Below are 8,581 nucleotides of genomic sequence, written 5' to 3'. Positions count from 1 at the left end.
AGAGGTGTGTCCAGGTGCGAGCCCTGCAGCAAAGGGTCCCAGGTCCCAGCCTGTCTCACACTTAGACTTGCCTGTGTGGGTTCAGTGGCGTGTGCTCAGTTACGCACGTAGGAAAATCCCTCACGCTGGTGACGGACTTACGCTTAATCCTGCCTCTTGACTCTGGGGTGACGGCAGCTATTTCATATGCCTTGAGAATTTTTAGTTATTTATTTTGAGGACGAGTGTCTAATTTACGAGAACAACATAACACTGGGATCTACATGTTTCACCCACAGAAAGGCTTTTATCTGTTCTTGGAGAATGAAAGCATTCACAGCAATACGAACTGACTGTTCAGGTCTTGTGAGAAAACTTAAGTCAACTTTGCAAATAGTTTATCTAAGTGCCCCATTTTCTGAATTTCCACCACCCTGGGGCTGCCCGTTGGCTACATCACGAAGGATAATGGGAACCTAGTTCCAATATTGGGGGAAATGAATACCGAAAACAGGATTTTCGAGGTAGCCCTGGATTTACAAGGAAAGGGGACTGTTCCTAATTGTAGTTCTCCACTTGCATTGCTAACATTTTCCTTTTTACAAAAGTTCTCCACCTCCTCCCTCCAGAGCCCCTTGCCAGGATGCTGACTGGGCCTCTTCATCGATAGCTTCTGGAAAGGGCTTTTCCGCAGTGGGTCTCCTGGAATGTTCTGCTCCAGCTCTGGAGGATGCTCTGTATCAGTCCACCAGCATGAAGTGAGACCGGCAGTGAGCTATAAACTCCGTCACAGGGTGCTGTTCACCTTCCGTTTTAATGGTGCCAGCGATGCTGTCGTTTTCCAGGATGGGGAGGAAAAGCTGCACAAAGTCAGAGGTGTAGGGAGGTGCGATCACATCCAGCACCTCGGTCACAAAGTAGCGAATGAGGGAAATGTCGGTGTCCCCCTTCTCCAGACACCTGCGGATGTAAGTGACCACGGGGAGTACGTAGCCTTGGCTCAGCAGGTGCACCAGCCTGTCCAGGAGAGTCTTCTTCAGCTTGAGCTGCTCCATCGCGTCCAGCTGGGAATGCTGCGTCTCCAAGAGCTTCACCAGCAGCTGCAGGACCTGGGGGTGCAGGAGCTGGTGGCAGGTGCTGATGTGGTCCAGCAGCGCCAGGTGCACGGGGGTGCAGTGGGTCTGCAGCTGGAAGTACTTCGGCTCTGATACGCTCCAATGCACCCACTTGAGCACACCCATGGCCACCACTGGAAACCTGATGCACTTATAGAGGGTGCTCAGCTCGGCCACGAGTTCAGAAGCCCCTTTGTTCTCAGCGCAACACAAACTGTGAACAGTTTCAACAGCTTTGGCCGTTGACTTCAGCTCGCCCTGATTGACGCTCACACGCCTGTCCTTCCAGGTCTCCACCACGCTCACTGCATATGCCAAGATATGGATGTACTTGGGCTTGTGGTCCGGGTTGATCCTGGCCCCTGGTTTAAAGAGTGAGTCCATGAAGAGGTCCAGGAAGGCCGGCACCCGGATGAGTTCAACTGGAGGCGGGTCCACGCTGGTAAACAGGTTGAAAAGGACAGTGATGTCGGCCGGATTCAGGGCCCCCTTGGACAACATCGCCCCAAGGGCCTGACACAGCCGGGGGTAGGAGGCAGCTGTGCCCAGTGCGAGAGAGATCCGACTGGCATCGCGGCCTCTCTCCTGGGCGAAGCGCTGCACCTCCTGTGCAATCCTGCGCACGGCCCAGCCCCCCTGCCCTTCCTGGGCCAGCACGGACATCAGGACCTGGGCCACCACGTATGTGTGCTCCCCGTGGCACACCATCTTAGCAAACTGAGGGAGATTTTCTGCAAGGTTATCTTCTCCTCCATCCAAAAGTGTAGCCAGAGAGGTACAGAGAACTCTAGAAAACACTTCCAACTGCTGGCAGGCTGCCGCCACGCCGGTGATCTCCCCGTGGTATCCTGCATCGGAAATCAGCTTGACCGTGAAGTTCAGCATCAAACAATCTGGGTGCGCTTCAGTCAGTTGGTAAACAAGATCTCTCCACGTGGAATGTGCAATCATTTGTTCAAGCCAAACGGGGGTCTCTCCTTCTTCAGTAAAGATAGAATCTGCTTTGTGGGGGTCGAACTGTTTCATCAATAAAGTCTTCAAGTGGTTTTCCACGGTTTGCTGAACCTGCACTGGTTCAACCCCTGTCTGAATGAGCCACTGGGCCAGCAAGTTGACTGTCTGGGCCACAGCTGTGTAGTTGTCTGATAAGAGCCGGATCACCTCCTCCGGAGACCCTCCTGCCTGAAAATACCTCATCAGAGTGTTAAAGATGGAGGGTTCCATGATATAATCCCTGGTAGAAAATTTCTGCAGGCATTCTTGCTGGACCTGGGCATCCTCTTCTCCCTGTGCATCGCCCCCCTCCTGCTGGCCGCCCAACTCTGCCGCGCTCCCGAAGTCAACCTGGTCCAGGTCCATGCTGACGCCCATCAGGGCCCTCGCCGTCCTCTACCCTGGCTGCCTGTTTAGGAAGAGAAACAGGATTATGATCTGTTCCCCCTTCTTTTCAAAGCTTTAGTACTTAAAACTGATCTTTCTTGATAGGAATATGCATCTTCCTGCATAGATAATAGGAGGACAGTTCTACTGTCTACTTTTGTTGTAATTTGAGTCCTGTGTCCCAGAGGTGATTTCATTGGCCAATTGAGATGCTTCTCTATAATGATCACATGCTGCATGTATACTCAGATAAAATTATTACTCTTTTTAAAAATTAAGAAAAACTATACTTTCTCCAGACAACTAATATATTCTGTCAAAATCTAATCACATGTCCCTTTAACCTTTGGCACTCAAGAGATCAAAAGCAATAATTCTGAAACAAATTTTGACTCCAAATTAGTGACTAAGATCAAATGCCTTGTATTTTTATATGCTATTGCTACGCCTCTTCATTCATTGAATCTTCCATTCAAGTTAGAATTTTCTCTTTCTTGATTTTATTAATTTTTTTCCTGCTACATATTTATTCATTTAACTATAATCTCAACACTTATACATGGGCCAAGCAATTGTCTCTAGGTACAGTGAAAGGTTTTGGTTTTTGAGCTAAGAACAAAGGTGAGATTTTCTAATAGTTTAAGCAGAGAATTAACATAAAATGATTTTCTTTGAAAGAGATTGTGGCTGCCGAGGGAGAATGGCTGAGAAGGGAGCCACTGGGGACAAGGGGGCAGTAGGAAGACAGGTATTAGGCTGATAGTGGATGTGGGCTGTAGGTGGAGGAGTGAGCATCACCGAGAGATACTGAGGGTCCATTGAAGGTTGGGGGCTGGTGGGGAGGGAGGGGGTGAGGCCACTGACCACCAGGTTTCTGGCTCCATCCAGGGAGACAGAGCAGTGTCCCCTGCAGACAGTGATTTAGTGGAGAAGATCCCAAGTCTACTCTGGACGGGATGAATCTACTGCCCTTTTAAGACCACTGAAGCCAGGAAATTAATGAGATCACTAAGTGAGAGGCTGAAAATTGGCCATTGTGGGCAGAAGGCAGCAAACAGATAGTTTGTTTATATTGTAAAATGTTCTTTTTCAAGCAAAACCTTGAATTACAGCCAACATTTAAAAATCAAGAGGCTTGGGCTTCCCTGGTGGCGCAGTGGTTGAGAGTCCGCCTGCCGATGCAGGGGACACGGGTTCGTGCCTCGGTCTGTGAAGATCCCACATGCCGCGGAGCGGCTGGGCCTGTGAGCCACAACTACTGAGCCTGCGCGTCCGGAGCCTGTGCTCCGCAACGGGAGAGGCCACAACAGTGTGAGGCCCGCGTACCGCAAAAAAAAAAAAAAAAATCAAGAGGCTCAATGTTAAAATTCAAATTTTGACGTGAAAAATAAAATCTGTTATGAGTGATCCTAAATCCCCAGGTGGACAGCCATTGTCTGGACCTGAGGAGGACTTGCCCCCTTTAGATGGAATCTGGTTTCCCGAATCAGCTACAGTCTACACAGCCTGCTTAATTTCACCTACCAAGCGCTGGCAGACAGAAAAAAATAACACACACACGCTCATTCCCCATTTGTGACTCAGAAGATTACATATTCTCTGTATAATAAAGCCTCTCTTCCTGTTCAGCTGTTCAGTTCTGCTGCAGCTGAACCTACTCTGTTATCACTGAAATCCGTAAGTATGAGCGGAGAAAATTTACTGTTCACTGAGGATGCCTGTGGTAACTGACTGCAATAGGGTCAGGCAACTCCAGTCCCGGGCATTTGTGTTTTGTTTGTTTCATTTGCTTTTCCTCAACAAAATTCCAAAGGTCAAGGTTTACATAACATGAGACAGAGTGAAGAAAACCAAGGAAACACAGAAGGCTTGAGAACTTACAAGGGGATGTGGCCCTTGGAGAACAGGAGGGGCACAGAGAGAACCCAAGCTCCTCAGTCCTGGGTTTATCCAGTCTATCCCAGTCCCTGAAAAACAAGAAAAAGAGCAGCCCACGCTCACACTGCTGGGAAGATTTGTCGTTAGATCTACACTCAGCTCTGCTAAGCTAAAAAGCCTCATGTATTATGCCATGGAATACAAGGCAGCAATGAAAACACTAGGAAGTAGGTCAATAAATACTGATGTGAAATGACATCCCAGATATATTTGAGATAAATCAAATGAACACTTACAGCAGAATAAATTTCTTAGATTGAACAGCGTATCTGATAAGTGTTCAGATAAGCAGAGGACTTCGCGGGGAAATTTTACTGACATGAAAATAATAATTAAACCCTTCCCAAATACAGAAGAGAAAGGAACATTTCCAGCTCACTCTAAGAGATCAGTATTAATTACCCTGTGTTATCAATCAGGGATCAACTAGAGAAACTGAGCCAGTAGGAGATGTGTATTAGAGATTTACAGCAAGGAATTGGCTTACAGGATTGTGGGAACTGTCTAGGCAAGTCTGAAGTTCTTGGGGCAGCCGTCAGAAAAGGCAGGCTGGCACTCTTTGGCACCGATGAAGCTGCTCTCCACAGACAGAATTTGTTCTCTTCAGAGAAGCCTCAACTCTACTCTTAAAGCCTTAGTTAATTAGATCAGGCTTATTGGATTATCTAGGATAATCTTATTACTTCAAGTCAATTGATACGGATTTTAATTACATCAAAAAGTACCTTAAGGGACTTCCCTGGTGGTGCAGTGGTTAAGAATCTACCTGCCAATGCAGGGGACACGGGTTTGGGCCCTGGTCCAGGAAGATCCCACATGCCGCGGAGCAACTAAGCCCATGCGCCACAACTACCAGACCCCACGTGCCACAACTACTGAAGCTTGCTCGCCTAGAGCCCGTGCTCCACAACAAGAGAAGCCACTGCAATGAGAAGCCCATGCACTGCAACGAAGAGTAGCTCCCGCTCACCACAGCTAGAGAAAGCCCGCGGGCAGCAATGAAGACCCAACGCAGCCAAAAATAAATAAATTAACTAATTAAAAACATTTAAATTCAAGGTTACTAATTCTATTTTAAAATTTGCAACTTCAAATGTGTGAGGTTCAAATCATTAGTTACATCTTTCCCCCTCCCCCGTCATTTCCATCCATAATATAAACATACTGTAATTATTACCAGCTTAGGAAAGAAAAAAGTCCCTTGAATCCCACAAGGCTCTATTGCTATCACCCCATTTTTGTTTTCTTTTACAGGAAAACCCTTTTAAAGCATTCTCTCTCTTTGCTGTTTGCATGTTGGTGATTTATTTCACTCATTGTCTCTTGAACTTACTCCAGTCAGGCTTTTACATCCCATGGACACCCCTCTTGTCAAAGTCACCAGTTAATGATCCTAACATTACAAAGCTCTAGTGATCATTTCCCAACCCTCTCTTACTTGAAGTATCCGGAGACCTCTCCACTTTAAAGGCTTTCTTCTCGTGGCTCTCGGGACCCAGTCCTTTCCCGAGATTCCTTCTATGTCAATGGCTGCTCCTTGGGAGTTTTCTTTGCTTCTTCCTTCTTCTCTCTACCTCTCCCTGACTTTAGACCTACTATGTCTCTCAAAGCTAAAGCCCGAGAGCTCTGAGCTCCTATATATACTGTCCAAGCACGGAAATCTAATCACAAGGATTTTGCTACCACCCACACAGTGATTAGGTCTGGATTTTAATCTCCAGGTTTATATATATCCAAACTCCCAATTCAGTATCCCTACTTGGACGTCTCATAGGTCATAAGTCAAACTTAAAACTCCCAACCTCAACCATGATGCCCTGCACTGACCCCTGCCCCACTTTCAGTCCTCACCATTCAAGTAAAGCCAATTCCATTAGTCCAGTTGATTGAGTCAAGAACCTCAGCATCGTGACTCTGCTTCTTTACTCTTGGTCCAAACTCAACCTGTCAAAAAAATCCGGCTTGATCCCTTGCTACGTTTCTGACTCCTATTAACACTTGCCTTCACTCATTTTGTTCCGTCCCTTCTGGTTGCCTTGCTTTTCAGTTAACAAGCCAAGCATTGTCCCCACTGAGCCCTTTGCACTTGCTGTTTGCTCTGCCTAGAAAGTTATTTCTCCAGATGAAAGTAAGACTTGTTCTCTTACCTTCTTCTGGTTTCTTTTCCAGTACATTTATCGACAAGGCAGTGACCAAAAATGAGGCTGCAGTCAGTGTTAGAGAAGACAGTTAGGGATTTGGGATTAGAGTATGAGAGTTAATGGAACCTCCTGGGGGGGTTATTCTGGGTTTTGATTAGGTAAATTTTTTTTTTTTTTTTTGCGGTACGCGGGCCTCTCACTGCTGTGGCCTCTCCCGTTGCGGAGCACAGGCTCCGGACGCGCAGGCTCAGCGGCCATGGCTCACGGGCCCAGGCGCTCCGCGGCATGTGGGATCCTCCCGGACCGGGGCACGAACCCGTGTCCCCTGAATCAGCAGGCGGACTCTCAACCACTGCGCCACCAGGGAAGCCCTGATTAGGTAAAATTGAAATTTGAGAATTGACGAGAGTTCTTCTAAACTGGAGACCAGCCTGAAGACGTTCCAATTCAGGCTATGGATTTTGTACTAAAAGGGCTTGAAGTGATGGGGAGACCTCTAGGGTAGAGACAGATTGGGTGAAGGAGATGGAAAGACCAGTAATTTGCTGGTGGGGAGGTTACAGAGATGATGGCGACTAGAACTAAGGTAACTCGTTCAAATCTTGGATGTCAATGGGCCACAAAAATGAGCCCCAGTGATAAAGTGGGCAAAGTGTATAAACAAAAAAAAGCACAGAAAGAACACGTTTCCAACTGGCACACGAAAAATGTTCAATTTAATTAAGGTGCAAAGAAACAAAATCTTTAATAATGAGATGTACATATACAAAAAAATTATTTGCATTATGATGCAATTTGATTAAAAAATATATTAATTCCATAAATATTTATTTACCACTTAGGTAATCAGCAAACTGTGTTGGGAAGTCTAGATTATATACCAAAATATTAAAATAGGGTTTTTTTCTGGCAGATAGATATGGAAGTGATTCTTTTTGTGTGTGTGTGATACTATAAAATTTATTTATTCACTATACACAGAACATGTCCCCTATAAAATGTACATAAAAAACACTAAAAAGTATAATTTGGTGAACATTTTCTTCATTACAGAACATACTAAATCAGTTGGGATAACAGCTCTCTGTCTGCCTCAAAATAATCTAATTATAGTACCCAGAGTATCTTTTATATCTGATGCAAAATTAAATACTTTATTTATTTTTGGCTGCATTGGGTCCATTGCTGTGCACGGGCTCTCTCTAGTTGTGGCGAGCAGGGGCTACTCTTCGTTGCGGTTCATGGGCTTCTCACTGCGGTGGCTTCTCTTGTTGCGGAGCACAGGCTCTAGGCGTGCGGGCTTCAGTAGTGGCACGTGGGCTCAGTAGTTGTGGCTTGCGGGCTCTAGAGCGCAGGCTCAGTAGTTGTGGCCCATGGGCTTAGTTGCTCTGCGTCATGTGGGATCCTCCCGGACCAGGGCTCGAACCCATGTCCCCTGCACTGACAGGGGGATTCTTAACCACGGCGCCACCAAGGAAGTCCCGAAATACTTTTTTTTTAAAAAAAAATGAATACTGAATTAATGGGAGTATTGCTGAGTGAATCAATAAATGAGAGTGATGACTCAGGGACTTTTTTTTTTCCTTTGGCTGTGCTACGCAGCACACAGGATCTTAGTTCCCCGACATGGGATTCAACCCGTGCCCCTTGCATTGGGAACACGGAGTCTTAACCACTAGACCACCAGGGAAGTCCCAGACGTCCTAGTTTCCAATAATTTAACATGGACCTGCTACCCATGAATCAATATAAACCGAATCAGATTTAGGATTAGTTTCCACAAGTACAAAGTTGAATTACCTTTTTTTAAAATTTGAATTTTATTTATTTATTGTTTTATACAGCAGATTCTTATTTGTTATCTCTTTTATACATATTAGTGTATATATGTCAATCCCAATCGCCCAATTCATCCCACCACCACCACCCCAAATTACCTTTTATTTGTCCTAAAATGCTTGCTTTCAATGATTCCATGTAGTTTCGATAACATTCTTCTATCTTTCCAGACCGGAGTCCAAATATTCG

At 45.9% G+C, this 8,581-nt stretch overlaps 1 pseudogene; it reads right to left on the bottom strand.

Annotated features, from left to right (window-relative positions):
* Positions 1-719: 719 nt before the first annotated feature.
* On the bottom strand, positions 720-2,453 carry LOC115840933 (negative elongation factor D pseudogene; annotated as a pseudogene).
* Positions 2,454-8,581: the final 6,128 nt, after the last annotated feature.

Source organism: Globicephala melas, chromosome 10, assembly GCF_963455315.2.
Source record: "Globicephala melas chromosome 10, mGloMel1.2, whole genome shotgun sequence".
Classification (NCBI taxonomy): Eukaryota; Metazoa; Chordata; class Mammalia; order Artiodactyla; family Delphinidae; genus Globicephala; species Globicephala melas.
This window is presented reverse-complemented; position numbering and strand designations above follow the sequence as displayed.